Source organism: Neofelis nebulosa, chromosome 3 (genome assembly GCF_028018385.1).
Source record: "Neofelis nebulosa isolate mNeoNeb1 chromosome 3, mNeoNeb1.pri, whole genome shotgun sequence".
NCBI classification, from domain to species: Eukaryota; Metazoa; Chordata; class Mammalia; order Carnivora; family Felidae; genus Neofelis; species Neofelis nebulosa.
In genome coordinates this window covers 142,003,671-142,025,834 of record NC_080784.1, presented here as the reverse complement: position 1 = coordinate 142,025,834, position 22,164 = coordinate 142,003,671, and the positions used below count along the sequence as shown (strand labels likewise).

General features: G+C 39.3%; 1 long non-coding RNA gene across 1 annotated transcript; it reads right to left on the bottom strand.

Annotated features, from left to right (window-relative positions):
* Window positions 1-600: 600 nt before the first annotated feature.
* LOC131506179 (uncharacterized) lies at window positions 601-21,474 on the bottom strand. The gene is made up of 3 exons (XR_009258773.1): window positions 21,400-21,474; window positions 13,303-13,382; window positions 601-1,269 (listed from the first exon to the last, which is right to left on the bottom strand). It is a non-coding gene; the product is annotated as an uncharacterized LOC131506179 (long non-coding RNA).
* Window positions 21,475-22,164: the final 690 nt, after the last annotated feature.

The following is a 22,164-nucleotide window of genomic DNA, read 5'->3' as shown; positions in this document are numbered from 1 at the left end:
CTGAGACGAAGTCAGACGCTCAACTGACTGAGCCACCCAGGCGCCCCTATTGATATTTTTAAAGTATTAGCTTCCTTTTCAATAAGTATTGTATTTCAAATTACTTCACCTGAAAATAAAACCCACAAATAGCAATAATTCTGTAAGCTGTTTTTTTTTTTTTTTTCCTTTTCTTTTGTATTCCTCGTAACATTCAGCATAGAGACTGGCCAGTATTTATAGAAGGAAAGACCATAAGGCCATTCCATTAAAATTAATGTAGGTTTTAGGTTCTATAGATTGTCGGCTATGGCCACAATAATGCCACGTAACAAACCGCTCCAAAACACAGTGGCTTGGGGCGCCTGGGTGGCGCAGTCGGTTAAGTGTCCGACTTCAGCCAGGTCACGATCTCGCGGTCCGTGAGTTCGAGCCCCGCGTCAGGCTCTGGGCCGATGGCTCGGAGCCTGGAGCCTGTTTCCGATTCTGTGTCTCCCTCTCTCTCTGCCCCTCCCCCGTTCATGCTCTGTCTCTCTCTGTCCCAAAAATAAAAATAAAAAACGTTGAAAAAAAAAATTTTCAAAACACAGTGGCTTAAAACAACAATTCTTTATTCCTGTTCACCAGTAACTTCTTTTCTGATCTCCTCCCAATATCGTAGGACCTTATTAAATGCAGCCAGTAACAATCAGCACATTTTCAACTTTTGCCTCAGAATGTTTTTCCTCCAATGGTGGAAATTCAATCAGTGTTTCTCTTCTTTCTTTGAGGTTCTCATAGGTGACAGTTTTAACATATGTGTTGTCATTATGTAATATTTCCAACGGCTTTTCTCTAAATTTCTTTGTTCTCCACCAACCAATCCCAAGACTGATGCACACATTTCAAGTATTTGTTATGTCAGCACCTCATTCTTGGGCACAAATTTCTGCATTAGTCAATATTGCCGCAAAACACTACTATTCTGAGTCACTTCACAATCCAGTGGCTTAGAAATAGCAATTATTTATTCTCTGGTTCCTGTTAATCAGTCAGCTAGGGCTTGACTGACTAGGCTCGGCTCGGCTGGTCTTGACTGCAAGCTGTGGTTGGGTCTGAGTCCACTTTGGTCTCCACTGAAGGGTAAGCTCAGATCTTCCCCATGTGTGACAATTCTGGGGTCCAGGCTACAGCTGCAATAACTATCCAGAGGAAGCTTTTCTCATGGTAACTGCAGAATTGCAGGATGCATGGCCAACCAGAAGCGCATCTCAGTCCTTTGCTGTGTCACATCTGTTAACAGTTTTTTGACTAAAGATAAACACATAACTGAGATTTAGGGAAGTACAATTTGTTTCAAAGTGTAGGTGTAATTATTACTAGAGGGAAATAAACAATTTTAGTCAGTAATTGAATCTACCAAAGATCCCTCTGTTGAAATTTCACTGAAATAATGCAAATAATGATTATTCTACGAAAAACTATGGAAAGTAATACTTAATTTATTTTCAATTCTGTATTCAGTATTCTTTCTATATTTCCTAAAATATCATGCCAACTGTTGGTAACATTAAGCCAGTTTAATAATCTTATAATCAGAGGTGCCTGGGTGGCTCAGTCAGTTAAGTGTCCCACTCTTGATCTCAGCTCAGGTCTTGATATCAGGGTCATGGGTTCAAGGCCCTCATTGGGGTCCACAGTGGGCATGGAGCCTACTTAAAAAAATAACAATCTTATTATCAGCCTGATTATATAGTTGAAAAGATTACTAAAACAAATAAAATAATCATTTATGTGTTTTATAAAGCTTAACAATTTATCTTGGGAATTAATAACAGTGAAAGAAAATTATCAGATCTGACTTTATTTTCTAAGTTGTTGTGAAAGATTCTTTTCAATATAATAGTATTAGGGAGTAATTTTTGTTGATTCCTTTTCTCAAAAACACCTGGCAAACTTATATTAATGATATGCTTCTTGTCTGAAATGAAACTCTTTACCTTGTCATAATCTGTATGCATTCTGTTGAGTCCTTAATGGTGAACTGGTAGGGAAAGTAGAAAGTAAAGTAGCTAAGCAGTCCCGAGTCACATTGTGCAGAAAGGATTAATTACTCAGTCCAAATCCATCCTTTAGTTGTTGTCCACAGGATCTAAACGTATGGACAAAGCTAAAGGAGTGGGAAGCTTAGGGCAGAGTTTAACTATAGAGATTTAAGGCAATTTTGTTCCTAGGTGCAGAGGGAGTGTGTCCCTATTGGAGCCACTAGTCATAGAGATGCAGAGCCATTTTCCATTAATCTTGAGAGAGGAGACTTATTTAATTTGTCTCATTTGGTCACATGTAGGGCAGCAGGAACAACTTCAGATTTCATTTATTGACATTGGAGAAGGCTCTAAGAGTTTGCTATCTTGTTAACAATTGGCTTAAAGACTAATCCTGTGTATTAGTTGTTTACTAAGAATTTGTTTGGCAGGGTGCCTGGGTGGCTCAGTCAGTTAAGTGTCCAACTTCGGCTCAGGTCATGATCTCACAGTTCATGTGTTCAAACCCTGCATTGGGCTCTGTGCTGATAGCTCAGAGTCTGGAACCTGTTTCAGATTCTGTGTCTCCCTCTCTCTCTGCCCCTCCCCTGCTTGTGCTCTGTCTCTCCGTTTCAAAAATAAATACACATTAAAAAATATTTACAAAAAAAAAAAAAGGAATTTGTCTGGCATTTCTCCCTGGTTCCTGAGAGATAGTCTATAAATCTCTGGAATTCCCAGAGTGATAAAAGTGTCTTTATTGTTTATGGTGGGGCCCTAAATAGTCTGTGGTAATGAGATAGGGATTGCAGCCGACCACAACCAGAAAGACCCAGCATGTAACTAGAGGGTTGGAGTCTTGAGACACATGGTATCAACCAGCCTTTCAGGGAGGGGAGAGAGGCTGGGGACTGAGTTCAATCACACAGCCAATGATTCAATCAGTCGTGTTCACTTAATGGAATCCCAACAAAATTCTGGACACCAATACCTGAGGGGGTTTCCCTGTTACCAATATTCTGCTCATTTGTTACACATTGCTGTGCCGGGATAGGGATACATCCTGTCTCCACAAGGAGATGACACTGGAAGCTTTATGTTGGAACCCTCTCAGACATCACACTACGCACCTCTTCTTTTGCCTGGTTATGATTTGTTTTTGGTTTTTTGGGGGTCTTTTTTTGCTATAATAAAACTGTTATCATAAGTACAGTGCTTTCCTGAGTTCTGTGAATTCTCAGAGACCAAAACTGAAGGGCTAGAGGGAATTTCAAAGTGTGAGTCAATTGTTCAAGAGTGAGGTGCCCAGAGCTGGTAGTCTAACTTCAGGTAATCAGTATGAGAAAGACTGCAAGTAGTCAGAACAGAGCCTGCACTTAAAGTAGTTGTCTATGAAGTGAGAGTGGGCTAACACAGCCCAAGCAGATTAGGATTTGTGTATTCAGATGACTGAGAAGTCATCTTGTCTCCCTGAGGTAACAAGAATTTTACTCGACTTTCTAATTACATATTATTCGTATATATGTATATAGTCAAGATTTCCTGTTAGAGGTGCCTGGGTGGCTCAGTTGGTTAAGCACCCAGCTTCTGCTCAAGTCATGATCTCATGGTTCATGAGTTTGAGCCCACATCAGGTTCCATACTGATGATGGGACCCTGCTTGGGATTCTCTCCCTCTGCTCCTTCCACTGCCCCCCCCCACACACACACACCGACCCTGCATGTGCATGCACTCTCTCTCTCTTTCAAAATAAATAAGTAAACTTAAAAAAAATCCCTTTTAAAAAAATTTCCAGACAAATCATGTTCAAAGCAAATGTTCCAAGTATCAAATAATTATTTAATAAATATTACAATTTTAATTATTTTAATTTTTATATCTTTCAAGTGTCTGAAAAGGAAAAAAATATTTACCAATTGTATACTATGCAGTAGACAGTATTTACCTGTTTTTTGCTTTTTTATTGTCCATCTCCATTGTTCTGTGCTCTGTTCTGTGCCACAGAGGCTTGATGTCTGGAAAATACATTTCCCAGCCACCCACCCCAGCTGGCTTCCTTTTATGTTCTGGCAATGAGAGGTGGTGGAAAGTCATAAAGTGAAAGGAAAAAAGGTACAGTAAAACCTTGGTTTGTGAGCATAATTTATTCTGGAAACATGCTTGTAATCCAAAGCACTTGTATATCAAAACGAATTTCCCCATAAAAAAATAATGGAAACTCAGATGATTCGTTCTACAACCCAAAAATACTCATATAAAAATTATTACAGCACTGTAATATAATACAAAATAGTAAAGATAATACAAAATATAAAGAAAAATAAACAAATTAACCTGCAATTACCATCAAAAACCTTCGTGGTTGGTGTGAGGGAGGGAAGAGATAGGAGGGTTATTGTGTAGGACAACTTTCACTGTCACTATCACTGCTGCCTATTGGATCCATGGAATCTTTCTCTTTTAACAAGGAAGCTATGCAATGACACTTGCTTTTGCCTCCTTTTGAAGATGTCGTGGATACGCGACATTGCATTGACCCACAATCCCGCAGCATGTGCATGGAGAAAGAGACAGAGAGAAAGAAGGAAAAACCATTGGCTCTGTTGCAATCACGTGACATTCAGCATCACATACTACTTGTATTGCAAGACACAGCTCCTTTATCAAGTTAAAATTTATTAGAAATGTTATTCCTCTTGCAGAACACTTGAAGAACAAGTTACTCTCAATCCAACATTTTACCATATTTTTCTCTTTTCAGCTTTAACTCTGGCAGTGGCAGAAATAACAACAAAGGTAATGGCTCCTCCATGGCAATATGGACTCCATGTTTCTACTCAGGCTCTTGTTGTAGAGTTGGTGGAGGCAAGAGGCGCTTTGGATGCCACTACAGAACAGTGTTCTTGGGCTCTGAATCCATTACCATAGCTACAGGCTTGGGGATTTTGTAATGTTAGCTATGGTATAAACTCCTGGTTGCTTTCAACTGGCTCCAGGGACAGCCCTTACAGCAACCTCAGCTACACAGTGATCATGGGATCTGGGTGATTTTCCTTCCTCTATCCTACGAGCAATAGCAGCTTTGCATAGTTACTAAGATCAGGGATGCTTCACTTCCTCACTTTTGCTCCTCCAGCCATTCCAACACTTTTGTATCCAGTTCCTGGTTCCATTTTTCTGTTTGAAATATTAATATTTTCCAGACCAGATACAGACTGATGATAAAGAGGGCAAGTAATGTTTTCCTGAAAAGTTTTGTCAAATGTAATTTTTATAAATCAAGAAATATTTTATGCAAACAGGAAACCTCTTTAGAAGAAAAATAAACCCTCTGAAAGTGATATACCCAATCCTGCTTCAAGTACTCATCAAATAAATTTTTCTGCTTATTTTTCTTTTGAAAGCTGTTTGTATCTGCCAATTTATTCCTAATTTATTCTAGTCTCATATAGTTTGCAAATTATTTTCATGAATTTATAGCAAAGTATATTGTGATAATGTAAACATGCTATTGTCAAATTTAATAACTATCACAATCAGCCCGAGTGACAATGAGATTGGCTTATTTTATTTACTTAAGTTTACAATTCCAACCTATACCATAAGGGTTGAGTAGAATTTGGGACAGAAAGACTAAAAATCAATTTTCCTAAACAATGATACGTTATTGGGAAAAAAAAAAACCGAAATGAAGATTATATTATGCAGGTAATTATTTAGGTTTTATATTTCCAAATAGCAATGACCTTCATACTAAGATTGCTTTTTGCAGAGGAATTCAAAATGAGTCCAAATTGGTTCCTGACCACTGAAATCTGAAGGTTTCCATGGATTTTATACTAGAAACCTTTAAGAATAAACTTGAAACAAGGAACAGAAACACCTAATCACTTACAAGTAACTAATAGCTATTTTAAGCAAGTAACACATATTCCAGGTAATCATTAGAAGACTGATTGATATGACATGTGTCTGTAACTGGGCCAAAGGAAAAGCTAGAATGATGTTTTGTCAGTTGTCATAGTCAGCTCAGGCTGCTCTGACAAAATATCATAGACTGGGTGGCTCATGGTTGACTCTTGGTTAGAAGCTTCTTCCTGGCTTGCAGAGAGCTGCCTTCTTGCTGTGTCTCCACATGGTGGAGATAAAAAGAGTTCTGGTCTCCTTCTCTTCTTGTAAAAACACAAATCCCATCATTGGAGCATCACTTTCTTGACCTCATCTAAACCTAATCACTTCCCAAAGGCTTCATCTCCTAACACCATCACACTGAGAATAAGAACTTCAATATATGAATAGGGGTTGGGGCTGGGGACGCAAACATTCAATGTCTAAAAATAGTCGAGCTCAATTCATATATTTTAAACAAAGGAATTGTGGCTTAGTAAAATACAATAAATAAGGAAAAGAAATCAAGAATAATTTTAGTAGTTTCTAGAAAATAGTATTCCATACTTTTTAATGTTCTACTTTGCAGCCTTAGTTGTCTTAAAATAATAAAGTGGGAATTGTCATTTTTATGCTGATTTCAGTGTTTGTAAATTTTGCTCTAAATTTAAGTTGTTTTAAATTGTGGGATAATCTCTTACCGTTCGTCCCTATTTTGTAGTTGATATTCTATTGGGAACAAGGTATATTTACATAGCATAATAACATCCAGATAAAAATATTTAAAAATCTTTTCTGAAAAACATTTGTCTACTTCTATATATCCAGATGTTTGTATTGTAGAAATAATATAACTGATTATTATTTCTTTAATCCAGCTATTTGGTAACACATGAACACAACTATATTCCTTATATTGCTTTACGTCTCAGTTTTATTGTTTATAATATATAACATAAAAAAATATATTTTTGTTTGTTTGTTTGTTTGTTTGTTTGTTTGTTTTTAGGGAAAGAGAGAGTGCAGGCAGGGAGAGGGGCAGAGGGAAGAGAGAGAGAATCTCAAGCTGGTTCTATGTTCAGCATAGAGCCTGACTTGGGGCTCAGTCCTATGACCCTGGGATCATGACCTGAGTGGAAATCAAGAATCAGATGCTTAATTGACTGAACCATCTAGGCACCCCTCTTGTTTATAATATTGGAGTCTGTTTAGTGTTTATCAGTATAAACAGAGTGAAACATACAAATTACTTTAAAATTGGGGGAGAAAGCTCAACTGCAAGTTATCACCACATCATCATTGTTAGAGATATAATTTTTATTTTTAATATTTGAAAAGAAGCTTGAATAGTTAACTACAATCATATATATTCTTTCCTTTAACCTAGTAATCATATACCTGGTAATTTATATGAAGAGAAAAATAAATTGAAATACATTCTATAGTTATGAAGAACTTAGTATGCCTTCTACTGGAACAAGAAATTGGAAAAAATCTAAATGTTTAAAGTTAAATGTAATCTGATAAGTTAAGCACATAACAGAATGATTACTGTTATAATTATGATTATACAAAAACACAAAAAGTGGATTTGATATAATATGAAGTGGGAAAGCAGAACATATTTTATGCACAGACAGGAACTGCAAAACAGACATATATATACATTTTGTCAGGTTAATAAGCAAAATGAAAATGAGATTTTAGAAGACTGAATTATGTTTTTGTTTTAAAAATATTTGATTTTGTTCATACTTCATTTTAATTTAAATAAAATGCTTCCTTCAAGTTAAAATGCTTCATTTGGAAAGGCACTGAAGTTATGGGTAGGGTTGGAAACCAGAGAGGACTTTAAAGTTTCTTGCTAGAGGTAGAATAAGTCTATAAAACCAAAAAATCTTTTTGATTACACGTAAATAGCAAAATTTAGGGGGAAAAATGTTGGGATTAAGGCCAATAAAGAACATCCTCTTCATGTTTATACTAGTTGAGAGTAAAGGCAGGGGAGGTAGATAACTGAAGATAAAATTACCAACTTAACTACTGAGAAATTGAATGGAGGGTCTGGTTTTAGATTTGGACCAAGAAGGCTTGCTTCTTCCTAACACTCCAATTCCTTGGTGTGCAAAGCTTGAAAAAAAAGCGCTGAAGGGCAAGTCAGGAGACATGCACTTACCAGGACTGCAGTTCACATCCATCTAAAAATGTAGAAGGAAGAGGCAAAGAGAAGAAATTCCCTAAAGAGAACAGACTTGATCTTGTTTCCCAGGTCTTGCCACCCACCACAGAATACTGACCAGGGGTCATGCGCATGCAAGTTTCTTTCTTCCTGTGACACTACAGTCATTAGGCACAATCAGATGCAAATCAAGTACTCTACAAATTTTTATTTTATTTTAAAACTAGGAATGAAGTCATGAAGGAAAAAAATTCCAGGATGAAATTTTCTCTGGAAGCTTTATTTTACATAGTTTTTCCAGTGAGAGAAAAATATCTTTAAAATATTTGGGTTTGTGCAGGTTTGCAACTAGAGTGAGGTGAGTAAGGCACCTGCCTTTTGAGCTAAATTTAAGGGGCTGCCAAAAAAATCAACAATCAACACAAACAACATTTTTATGCAATAGTTTTAAGAAATACAATTAGTGCAAACGGATGATGAATAAAATATTAAAATGTTAAACAAAGATAGGATGAGTAACCGATTTTTTCATTTGCCTCAGACTCCAATACAGTTTGGCATGTCACAGATTTGGTGACTAAAATTAATATATTTTAAAAGAATATTCTTCAAGCTCTTTTTTTTTTTAATGTGGGGAATTTAAATGCTAGAGTTAAGGTCTGAGAAGCCGAAAAAAAGTGTTTTAAAAACTCTCAAGGTCTAAGATTGCTTATAAAAATCCACTTGGTTACTCATTTTTTAAAAAAAAATTTAATGTTTATTTTTGAGAGAGAGAGAAACAGAGTATGAGCAGGGGGAGGGGCAGAGAGCGAGGGAGACACAGAATCCAAAGCAGGTTCCAGGCTCTGAGCTGTCAGTACAGAGCCCCATGCAGGGCTCAAACTCAGGAACCATGAGATGATGACCTGAACCAAAGTCAGACACTTAACCAACAGAGCCACCCAGGCACCCCTTGCAAGGTTGAAAGCCAAAGATAATACTCTGATGAATCTATAATAAATAATTTCAGGCTCAGAAATTTAGAACAAACAATATATTTGGGGTGTTTTGAGAGAGAGAGAAAGATTGCATGTGCTCCGGGAGATCTTGACCTGAGCCCAAATGAAGAGTCAAAAACTCAACCGTGCCTCTAGGTGCTGAGGATACATCTCTATTTTTCTTAGTTTTCAAAAATGCACTTTGTGTCCAGTGCTATTGTATCATAAACAGAACCCTGGAGGATAAGGTAGGAAAGTAGTTTTTTCTCTCCTATCAACTTGTTTAGCAATGCATTTAGAAACAACGTTCTTTTTCCTACTTTGTAAGATAGGAACAATTTACCAAATCTCTCCTATGTGCTGAAGAAGCTCCTGGTCTTAAAGTCTAGGGAGTGCTTTGAGGTCTTGACCTTTTTTGATTTTAAGCCAAAGGGCAAAGAATAACCCTGTCTTCCTCTTTGCTGTATCCCAGACCAGGTTTAGCAAAGAGTGTTGTGGAGTGACCCTTGGTCAACAAGACCAGCATTTAATAACAACTCTGTTTCTTGATGATTCTGTGATTTCAGTCAGGATACTTAACTTCTCCAGGCTTCAGATACCTCACTGATGAAGCACAATGAGGTGTTATGAGGCTTCATTGAGGTGAAGGAAGTAAATCCAGCTTTAAACAGATAAAGTCATTGTCCATAAGCTGCCATTTTACCTTGTACAGGAGTTGGCACTTTTTTTCTGAAAAGGACCAGATAGTAAATATTTTAGGCTTTGCAAGCCATATGGCCTCCATCACAAGTCCTCAGTTCTGCTACTGAGGTGCAAACGCCACCACAGACAATATGTGAATGAGTAGGCATGGCTCTGTTCCAATGAAACTTTACAAAAACAGGTGGTGGGCCAGCTTTGGCCCTTAGGCCATAGTTATGCCAATTCCTGACCTAGTACAGCATAGTGTGGATTCAGGCCCTTAGAATCTTTTCATGTTAAAGATATTAGACTCAAAACTCCATGAAAACAGGAACTGCTTCTGTTTGTGTTCATCATTGGATCTCCAAGAGCTTAGTTAGAGATTTGCACTTTTTGAGGAAATGTTAGCTTCACAGCTCAGAGCAGTGCCTGGAACTTAACAACTGGGTAAAAAAAAAAATCAGATGGAAATCTTTTTGATCTAAATATTCTGAAAGATAGGGGCATCTGGGTGGCTCAGTCGGTTAAGCATTTGACTTCGGCTCAGGTCATGATCTCACAGTTTGTGAGTTTGAGCTCTGCGTCGGGCTCTGTGCTGACAGCTGGGAGCCTGGAGCCTGCTTTGGATTCTGTGTCTCCTTCTCTCTCTGCCCCTCCCCCACTTGTGCTCTGTCTCTCTCTATCAAAAATAAATAAATGTAAAAAATTTTTTAAAAATTTAATTTTTTAAAAATTTTAAAAAATTCTGTAAGATATAAAGTCATGATAAGATTCTACCATATATCCATTCTTTCCACACCTGTTTTTACACAACCATTTTGGAGAGTGTTCTCATTTTCCTCTCAGCATAAGATCAGTGACAGAGAGAGAGTACTACAACTATTAAAAAAAATGCACGTGATCTGGATATTATGTTATTTATGCCCAAGTTCATAAAAAAAAGTGTTAAATCTCATGGGAGTAAACATCATAGATCACTGTGATTTATTAGAAACAGAGGGATTATGAATGACTTCTGTGATACTTCCCTAACAAAGCAGTGTTACAGGCATGATACTGTTTGGACCTGTGAAACTTGTACGTAACAAGCATGGTGCTTAATATATAATTTTAATGGAAACACAACGTAAGTCATTAAGCATTTCTTGTTTTCCTGGACATCTTTGGCCTTTTAATTCTTCGCGTTCTTTCTTACAAATACTTTTTTTCCAGGCGGGTGTTTCTGAAGTTATTAAACATATCCAGTAAAGGGGCGCCTGGGTGGCTCAGTCGGTTAAGCGTCCGACTTCGGCTCAGGTCATGATCTCACGGTCCGTGAGTTCGAGCCCCGCATCGGGCTCTGTGCTGACAGCTCAGAGCCTGGAGCCTGTTTCAGATTCTGTGTCTCCCTCTCTCTGACCCTCCCCTGTTCATGCTCTGTCTCTCTCTGTCTCAAAAATAAATAAACGTTAAAAAAAAACATATCCAGTAGAAATTGGATCTGAAAACTGGATTGAACACAAAGGCTAGTGTTGTCACCAAATAGAGACATCATTCGCTAACAATTCTGCTTGTGGTGGGTCTGTTAATTTGTAGGGAAAGATGTGAGACGTGCTGCACTGTTATCTATGGAAAGCTTTTAAAAGAATAAAAATGTGTAGAAAACAATGGAAAAGTAGAGCTTACTATAGAATTTTTTACTTTTCCAACAAGTTTTTAAAAATACATATAATCCTGGGGTATCTGGGTGGCTCAGCCGCTGAAGCATCCGGCTTTGGCCCAGGTCGTGATCTCACAGTTTGTGAGTTCAAGCCCTGCATTGGGCTCTCTGCTGTCGGCACAGAGCCCGCTTTGGGTTCTCTCTGCCCCTGCCCCACTCATGTGCTTTCCCTCTTTCTCTCTCTCTCTCTCTCTCTCTCTCTCTCTCTCTCCCCCTCAAAGATAATAAAAACAAATTTAAAAAGAATGCATATAATCTTACACAAATATATTTTAATCTCAAAATCTCAAATTACAGAAAATATATACTTATGAGTTTGTGATTCTAAGAAAATGATACAATTTTAATGTGAAAAATAAGGTAAATATCAACCAAGCAAAATACAATATAAGTTCTATGTAACCCTAGCCCAAGAATTTATAATAACAGATTATTTTTCAATTTTATTTATTTACATATCAAAAAATTAATACACGTTTGCTACATCAAAGTTCTGTGTTTGGATCGCTGAAGATCACAAAGATTCATTTGAAAGTATCCCAATATTGAAAGAGCTTGCCATGTAGTCCAGGAAGTAGACTGAGTACAGATTATCCAGGGAAGGAAGCAAGAATGGGTGAGGTAAGAAAGAAGCAGCTATTATCAAAGTGGCTGGATACGGGCCAAGCGCAAAGAGGCCAAGCCTCAAGGTTTCAACTGGGAATGTTGTTATTACAGACAGGAAGATCCCACTTCAAATTCTGTCCTAACACATGGGTACTGGTAAAGAGCCCCAGTAGGATATTGGCCAAAAGAGCAGAGTATTTGGAGAGCCTACTGTTGGGTGTTACTGTCGAAGGAGAAGATGAACAAAAATACTAATACCCAGATTGGGAATAGAATTCAAGAGGGATCACTCTTCCTTTTCCTGGTGCATTTTTATCCGTGTTGTGATAAAATCAAATGCAATATACTGTTTTCTACAGGAGGCACTATTTAGACTGTTCATTTTCTGACATATATTAACCTCTATCTTAAAATTGCATTAAGTGGCCAGAGTTAGAAAGTTCTGTTTAAATCCGTAAAAGGCTCAGGCATTGCCTACACTGCCAGTTCAAAGCTTGAGAGCCCCCTCCATCTTAGGGATGTTAGTCCATATATCCTAGTATTTACTACCCAAAAAAGAAAGGACATAATCTGTAATTTTTGCTTTGAGTTCAAGTGGCACATAATTAAAATAACCTATGATTCTAAAACACTCCAAAACTGTTATAGTCATAAGTTTTGGTATTGCACCTTTAGTTCAAAGTCATTTCAAAACCATATTGTATGTGGATCAGTGGCCAAGTAGATGCAGAGCAAGGTTGTTTACAATGGACTGGAAAATGGTTCTCTTCACTGCAGATTAGAAAGGGGATTTTGTTAGCAGAATAAAAGCAAATCCAAATATACATGGGATCTGCACATTAAGAGGACATAGAACAGGCTGGCTGGTTTGCAGTGCCCTGAATGAAGGCACATTTCTATATGGTTTTTGGTGATAATGCAATACATGCTGGTTGCAAGGTAACACTGAAGAAACAGATTCTTTTCTTCTCTTGGCTGTAATTTACCTATCCTTTTCCTGAAATGCCAGTTTGGGGCGTTTCATGCAAGCACAAGGCTAGAAAGATAATAAAAACCAAATGAGTGCTTGGCACATTTCTCAGACTGTAATGAAACCAGAGTAATTGAGGGAGTCAGCAAATCACAGTTATCAATCAAATTGTGAAGGTGGTGGGTACAGATGCCAGGTCTGATTTGCTGTCGTGGTCCAGAGAACCTGTTTTGTTTTGTTATTGATTATTTTTGTTTGGTGTTTGCATTATTCTTGAAAACAGAATAATGCACATTGCCCCACTAGGACATATACTTACACTTCAACTTGAGAGAATGAGTCAGAGGTCACAGGGTTGGGTCAATTTCTGAAAGGAATCTGCATGGCAAATATCTAATCCTAAAAGTGTAAGGAAAGCAGATGAGCTAATTGCAAATATAAATAAAAAGAAAACAGGCACTTCAATTAGTGCCTCAGTTAATCTGGATAGATTGAAAACTCACTTCCCACTCAACTCTAAAATTAATCTTCTCTGATAATGGAAGAGATGTCATTGCAGTGATTTCAGAAATAATGAATTTACCGAGAAATTTAATAAAAGAAAAGGATAAATCCCAGAACTTGGCATCAAATAAGAAAATATTGTTGCTCCTGAATTTTTATTTACCTCCCTTTTCCCTCCTTAATTTGATCTTGCTTTTATCTAGAAAACACAAGTAAATGATCTTTTCTTTCTCTTCCTTTTTTTTTCTAAATAAAAGACCATCTCTTGTATTCAGACTAGACTCAGAACAAAAGCAATTTTTACCCTCGTTCTGAATTTTAAAAATGTTGCGCTTTTTGTTGTTGTTGTTCCAAACAGTTTACTCAATGTAAATGTTGACAAATGAGCCATCCAAGTCCCAATTTTTATCATTTAATTTCTGATGGAAAAGGAACTGGCTTCAACCACCATTTAAGGGAAAGAACAGTTGCTTCTCTCCTACTGATAAAAATTTCAGCACTATAGGCAAGTTCCCTTGATGCTAATATAGATATGGTGGGCCCAACAGACAGGTGGAGTTGGCAAATAAATGTTCATTTCTTCCTTTTATGACTCAATGTTATCATGAGGGAAATCGAGAACATTTCCACAACACAGCTGTGTGGGATTCTCCTGCTCGTCTATCAAGATAACGCAGAGTCTTTTCCTCCCCTGCAGTTTGGCAACCAGTGCAGATCTGAGTAGGAGATACAAGATTACTCTCAAGTTCTGGGCTCCACAGGAAGTGCAGGTCCTGTTTAGAGTCGCCGCCTCTATCTATCAATTTAAGAGTCCCCGTAGCTGCTTGTAGGCTGCTCTGGTTTATAGAATCATACAATGGTAAGACTGGATAAGATAAACAGTCGATGTTTACATCCCCTCTCGGGCTCCCCGATAAGTCATTTTCTGGCACGCTCCCGTGTACCTCTGCTGAAAGGAAACCCACCACTTTCCAGGGAGATTTCTCTATTTTTGATAACCTCTAATTTTTAGACGTGTTTTCCTTGTATTTATTCTTGAACCTGCCAAAATACAAGTGACTTACTTTTCCTAATTTTATGCTTCAAGGTCACCCATAGGAAATGAATTTTTTTTTTTAATGCAAAAACATCCTTACATTTTGAAAGCAGCCCTCATGTTCTTCGGGCTGAAGTTCTGATTATTCTAAGAATTCCTCTCATGAAGGGGTCTTAAGTCTTTTCTGCTTTGGACAGAGTGATTTCACCCAACATCCAAAGTGTGATCAGACCACTGAGGGCCAAAGTGGCCTTGTAGCCCTGGCTGACCCGATGGCCAGAGTTTGTCCTCTGCAGTTCGGTTCTTCCTCTGATATCAGCCAACGTCAACGAGAGAAATCAAAGATGCTGCTGGGCATTCTTAGGAATCATACTTGCCTCTGGAAGCATCACAGTTAAGGCAGACAAATAGTAATAATTTACACTTTTAAGTTCCTCCAGAAACAAGGACTTCAGAGGAAAAAAAGTCCAGAGCCAAAAAGCCAAACTTGTCATCTTCCCCTGACAGTGACTTTCAGTCTTCCACTTAACCAGATTCAAATGTCATGAGCATCCTTCAACCCCCTTCATCTTTGCTATAGCCAGTGAGCTGTAGTTTCGCTGTTTCCCCCATCTTGACCCTCAGACCCCATGGCTAAAATAAAGCCTTAGACTTTCACAGTCTGGTGTGGCTTACTGGCATCTAGCTCAACCACGCACCTAGCCTGAATCTCCTCTAAGTTTCCTTAGCCTCCACTGCAGTCCCATTAAGTAAATGAGAGCAACAGGGGATAGGAAATTTCAACAGACAGAAAAGCTTATACCAAGTCCAAAGGGGACCCTACTCTATTTCCAAGTATTCTTGTATAGGAAAATACAGATGCAATATTGTCAGGCCCAAGTTTTCAAGAGAAGCAGAAAATCATATTTTTTAAATAAACTTCTTTGATTTTTTTTTAACATTTATTTACTTTTGAGACAGAGAGAGACAGAGCATGAACGGGGGAGGGTCAGAGAGAGAGAGGGAGACACAGAATCCAAAGCAGGCTCCAGGCTCCAAGCCATCAGCCTAGAGCCCGACGCAGGGCTCAAACTCATGGACTGCGAGATCGTGACCTGAGCTGAAGTCGGAGGCTTAACCGACTGAGCCACCCAGGCGCTCCTAAACTTCTTTGATTTTTTAAAAGCTTTTTGGGGGCACCAGGGTGGCTCAGTCAGTTAAGCGTCCAACTTCAGCTCAGGTCATGATCTCACAGATCATAAGTTCGAGCCCTTCGTGGGACTCTGTGCTGACAGCTCAGAGCCTGGAACCTGCTTCACATTATGTGTCTCCCTCCCTCTCTGCCCCTCCTCCACTCTCTCTCTCTTTCTCTCTCTCAAAAATAAATAAATATTAAAAAAATAATAATAATAAAATAAAAGGGTTTTTTCTGTTTGTTTCTTAAAGTTGGTTCTCTCCCCCAAATATGTCTTCTGGGTGGTTCTAGCCCTAGCCCATGTGCCACTGGTTTGGGACCTTTGTCCCATACTACATTTTCTCAATTGTTCCAATAATTCTTACAATAACTGTAAAAGTATTAAAGAGAATATTACTTAGACACTAGAAGTAGTATAATCAAGTATGCAACAACTATGACACCATGTTAAATAAAACAGTGAAACGTATGTGTATCATATGAGCAACAATTATATTTTTAAAACTCTGATTTAGAAAAAAAAAGGGAATTAGAAAGCATGAAAATGGTGAGTTTGGATGGAAAGACTATTGTGACTTAAATCTTTCCTTCTTCTCCTGTACAATACTTTTCTAATTCTCTCCTATGAGCCAACATATCTTCTAGAAAGACAAAGAAAATGAGTATGTCTCAACTATCATGTTAGTAAAAGGAAAATCAGAACACAAGATTTTATAGGGACTAGAGGAATTTCTTGATCTGTTACCTGTCCCTTGTAGCATGTCTGTACATTTTAGTCTTCTTATATTCCTTTTAATGTTAACTCATGTTCAAATTACGCTTTTTTTCAGAATGAATTTTGGTAGAAAAACTAGAAATATTGTAACATCGAGATGAAGGGAACAGAAATGGGAAATGAAAATACTATATTTGTTAACAAGGGCATGAAATAAGAGGAAGAATCATACACTCGATACAAGATAGATCAAATTCTCTTATGCTGCCTCTTTCTAACGGGATCTGACTTATTCAAAGCTAACAGTTTTGACCACCCCCTCGAGGTACTATCATTATCTCTGTCTTAGCGATAAAGAAACTTAGACCCAGTGAGGTCAACCCAATGTTACAGAGCTCCTGAGTGCCAGAGCCAGGGTCCGCATCCAGGCTACTGTCCCTCCAAAGTTGTCATGACTTCCTACCGCTTACAAGCCAAATAATCTTAAGTCAAAATAAAAAGCTCCCTGCCACCTAACAAAGTAAAACAAAACGAAATTAGGATTGGAGCTTTTCTAATATGTCTCTTCTCTTGTCAGATTTGTGGCCCAGCTGCAAATGACCTGTAGCGTTTCCACTCAACACATTATGTTTCTAATGACGTTTCTTCCTTTTCTTCTTTCTTGCCTCCCCTCCACCCCTCTGCACACTGCTATGTAATAACTGTGGCCGGCAATTTTGAATGTCACACGTGACTTGTAGCACAAGCAGAAAATTTGAAGGACTATTTCATTTGGGATTTCTGAAGACAATATAAAGAACAACCCTGTTGGAGTAAATTCACTGTCACCTGATATTGTGCATGCTGATTAATTGTATGTGTTAGGCATGTGTTTTTATTCCACAGTCTTGATGTTTTCACATCTGGGGCCTTGCTGCCCTACCCAGGACTGGCTAATTCCTAGAGATAGCAAACAACTTACCCGGGAGCGTGTCTTTCATATCAAACTAACCTTTCCACAGCCTATACCCAACCCCTTCCTATAATGGGCTCTTTCACTCAGGGCCACTCTTCCTCTGCCTTCATCACCCCAGGGCCAGGTACCATACAACCAGGGACAGTCTCTATGCACCAGAGCCTGCTGAAATTATTGAAACTAGCCAGTCCTAAGCCTGTTCACCCTGTCTTGTCCGTCCGTTCCCATGGAAAATACAATAAGGTCCCTTCCCCACGTGTTTCCCCTACTCCCTCTGTTTTCTGACTGACCCTGATGCTTCCCTGTGTGCCCTCCTTGGCATGGAGTGCCCCCTCCTCTTGGTATCTGTGAATATATCAAGCTATCTTTTCAATGGCAATTATCTCTTAAGCGATCAGCCTCACCATATCTGAATAAAAATAAAATCTACATTTTAAAACACTCCAGAAAGCCTCAGTCTCATGACATGATTCACACACCCTGGAACGCTAGGTTTGTTATTATGAGTCTGTTTGTGTTGGGCATTAACAGTGCCGAGTCAGCTATGACTCCAACTGGGGTTTTTACAGGCTGGTTTGGACAATAGCTCATAAATGGCTACGCCCATTTTATGGGAGAACTGTTCAGGGTATTTACAATGCGTACAAACCCTTGTGTTTGTCGCGCAGATGATTAAGCATATAAATAAGTTGTGTCAGTGCTTAAAGCACAAGGCAAGGTGAGCACCTGACATTTCATTACGGTCTGCCACCTGAAACCATTGTGACCTCAGACAGGATTTGACTCCTCGCATGCTAAACGGGAACATGGGTGTTCTAGGTAAGAGCTTTAAAGTAGCAGCAATGGCATGAAGGGTTGCAAGACTAACATATAGACGTTTAAATGCGACTCTGAGAAAAGTTTTAAATGCCTGAAATGAATTCAGGCTGGATAGTAAATGCTCACAGCCACCTCATAAAACATTGTTTATTTTCTCTGATGAAGGCTCCCTCCCTCGGCATCCTTTCCTTGCCAATACGTGACGTTCTCTGGGGCAATTTCCAATCACTGCTGCTGCTAGCCAGCTGATCACCATAGTAGTCAACACACTGACCCTGGAGAGGAACAAGATGCCCCACTGCCAGCCAGTTTGCAGGATGCAGCCTCAGCAACGTGAAAGCTCCAAACACCCCTGTGCTCTCTGGCTCAAACTTGGCAGTGTGGGGAGGCTGCCAGGACACCACCAGGAGGGAGGCCAGGGGAATGGTGTGCCAGAGCCAGCAGGTGGCAATGGCCAACAGCAGCTCAGAAAGCAGATCAGTATTTCCAGCAGTTAAGACAGCCAGCAGGGGTGGGAGCCAACGCTGCCCTTGTTATCCAATGTATAGGCATTGTTATAAATGACATTGGAGTCTCTGTACATCTCTCATTGGGCTTGTTAGCCAGGTGGCGGTTTTACCAGAGTCATCAATGCTCCAAGCAAAGCGTATGCTATATCATTTAACTTACATTTGAAGCCAGGGAGTTACATTTCTTAAAATAATGTCTTGGAGACACAATAACAATGATCTCTGGTATTCATATAGTACTGTTCTCTAAGGCGGTTAATGCACCTGCCAGACGGCATCTGAATCAAACTGAGCCTACTGCTCATGGTAGATGAGGAAATGCCATCGAACTGCTATAAAAATTAGAAACATAAGATGTGGACGTGATGCTTTGGAATTAGGGTCGTGCAAAATTTCAGATAGAATCAAGATGAAAGTCTAGGAGTTCTGAATGGCACTTTCATACACAAACCAATATATTAGTTGGAGAAGTGTATAAAACTCTGAGTGATGTTTGTGTCCATGCTATATTCACTTCAAATGACAAGACTGAGACATGGTACAATATGGGCTTTTTTTTTCATTTTGATCTGGAATAGGATTAAATATGTACTAGAGAAGAGAAAAATGGTCATTATAAATTTGTTCTAAATCCTTTCCAGAGCAGAGATAATGTGGAAAGCAGATGTTATAAGAGATGTTTTCCAAGTTGGAACAAATTTCAGTAAGTTGTAATGCTTCTGAAATGAGCAAGGCCTAGCAATCAACAAATATTTATTGCTGGCCTACAATAAAGCTAGCACTGCCATTCTTGAGAAATACATACAAAAAGTCTAAGACCAAGTCTGTGATTTTAAGGACATCAGTGTTGTTGGCAGAGAACAACTAGCAAAAGAATTACTAGCCAACATGAAAGGAGACAGTGCATAGATTTCTCCTGCCATCAGAGTAGGAGGAATAGAGAGGTGAGTGAAGCCTGGAGAGGTGTAGGGAGGCTACCCAGAGAGAAGGGATATACTGGCTGGGCCTCCACGTGGGTAACATGGGCCCCAAGTGCCTCATCATACAGAGCCCTACACAGGGAGACAACTTTTGTCTGTCAAACATTACTAGAGCAAGCTTCAATCACTGAGACCCAAGAACTACGTTAGGATATTGGTGAACAAGACAGGTTGTGATGGTTCTTAAAAGTGGAGAAAGGAGTCTGAAAACAGCCAATAAATGCTGCTATGTCTACTCAAATTCCATCTAGCTTATTATCTGTGCTTTGGAACCATCATCTATGTCTAAGAAGTCAAATTCACCCAAAAGAAGAAGCAAACCATACTGCCTCAGTTACGACTGCCTTCCACCTCCTGTTTTTACAAAGCCAATGCTCATTTTTATGGCTTTTTTAAAAAGTAGAACCAATTAGAATGGGGTGGGGAGCTGTAAGCTCCTTCTCATCCTCTTACTCCCCTCCATCCCCAGGGGATGAACTCCTGATGTCCCTTAGGTAAAACCTCATGACTCAGGAAAATAGAGTTTGAAAATTACTAAACGTGCTAATTCGTTAACGACTTTTGGATCCTATAATCCTGAGAATACAGCTAAGAATACCAGGTGGTAGTTTTAAGTGCAAGCAGAGGCTAAAGATACATTCTTTCTAAAATGCTACAGTTAACATCTGGTACTCAAATTTTGGAGCTGGATATAGGGCCGCTCCCCTTCCCACCGCCACACATCGGTTCCCCTTCCCACTGAGGGCCTTTCCCCCGCCACACATCGGTTCATCTTTTTCACATCTGTGTGGTATTTTATAGTTAGGTTCACATAGCACCCCTTTTTGCTGTTACCAACGTCAACTTTCGAACACAGGGATTGCTCACATTTTACTCCAGAGCTGCAAGAAAGGTAGGCTCCAGTAACTTCTTGCTCACAAGGCCAGTGAATATTTCAACATGACAGAGTCGTTTGACATACCCTTGCTGTTTCTTGCTGTTTCTAAGCAGCATCTAGCACAAGTTGTTTAGAACTGCTGCTTCCTGGCTTTGGATTTGTTTCGTGTTACTTTTTTTTTTTTTTTTTTTTTTTTTTAAAGAACATTTTGAGCTGACTTCCTTTTTGGTACCATTCTCAACTCTTTTCATTCCACTCAGTTCTGCAGCATCTGGGAAAACTCTAAGGCATTACGCAGCTTTCCCCTGAAGTTTGCTGGACCCCTGGTAAAGTTCCACATCGTCCTTCACATTTCAAAGTATGAACACTGCCGTCAGGGGGGCAGCAAAGAGGATGTGGCCAAATGGAGACAGTCACACTCAGCTGCCTCTCCCCCATCTGGGACATGATACAGGTTTTGGAGAAGCAGCCTAGAGTTTGGGAGATGATCTTCACTACAGAACAGAGACATATGGACCCCTATCGTTCAAACGATTCCCCCAAGGAATTCACTGGCTGAACAAGGTCAAAGAAGTCACAGGGCTAAGTTTCTTCTGTATCCTCTTGTCCCTCAACTCCCCACTTAAAACAATTCAAAAGGTGAATTTATATCGTAATACAGAGGCTTCAAGCATGGCTGAGTAAAAGGACTTCTTTCAGTTCCTCAAATAGACCAAGCTTGTTTCTGCCACAGAACGCTTGCCCTAACCCTTCCTTGTCCACTCTGTCTAAAATAGCATGCTACCCCCTCCACACCCTGGGTGCCCTTTAATACACTTTCCTGTTTTATTGTCTTTACAGCACTTACCAGCATCTGAAGTGATCTGGTTAATCTATTGGTTAAGTTTTTCGTTTTACTGGTTTTTCTTCATCAGTTGCTCTGTATTAAAATAGAAGTTTCATGCAATCATTGACCTAATGGATGTGTCCCTAATTGTATCCTTGCAATAGTGCTTACTTAGCACATAGTATGTGCACCCCCTCCCTCTCCAAGAAAGAGAATGAATAGATAAAATGCTTGTTGGGGCGCCTGGGTAGCTCAGTCGGTTAAGCATCCGACTTCGGCTCAGGTCATGATCTCGTGGTCCGCGAGTTCGAGCCCCGCGTCAGGCTCTGTGCTGACAGCTCAGAGCCTGGAGCCTGTTTCAGATTCTGTGTCTCCCTCTCTCTCTGACCCTCCCCTGTTCATGCTGTCTCTCCCTGTCTCAAAAATAAAATAAACATTAAAAAAATGCTTGTTGCTTTCTTCTGTCATTTTCCAGATACGGCTCTAATCACTCTCCTTCAGCTACTCCTTTTTTTTTTTCCTCTTTCTTTCTGATATTGGAGCAGAGCACTTAGATGGCATAATATGCTGAAGTACAATTATGGCTGGAAAACATTGTTCTTTGAGAATCTATAAAAATATAATTCCAGACAGTACCTGTCCTACTTCAGCTCAACTTGAAGGAATTACCCACTTGCTAGAATCAGCGTGTTAGCTTGTGAAGGCATCATTACCCAGGTGACCATTCTGCATGGGCAAGTGGGGTGGCAATAGAGTACAAATGGACCTGAGAGGGAGAAAGCTAGA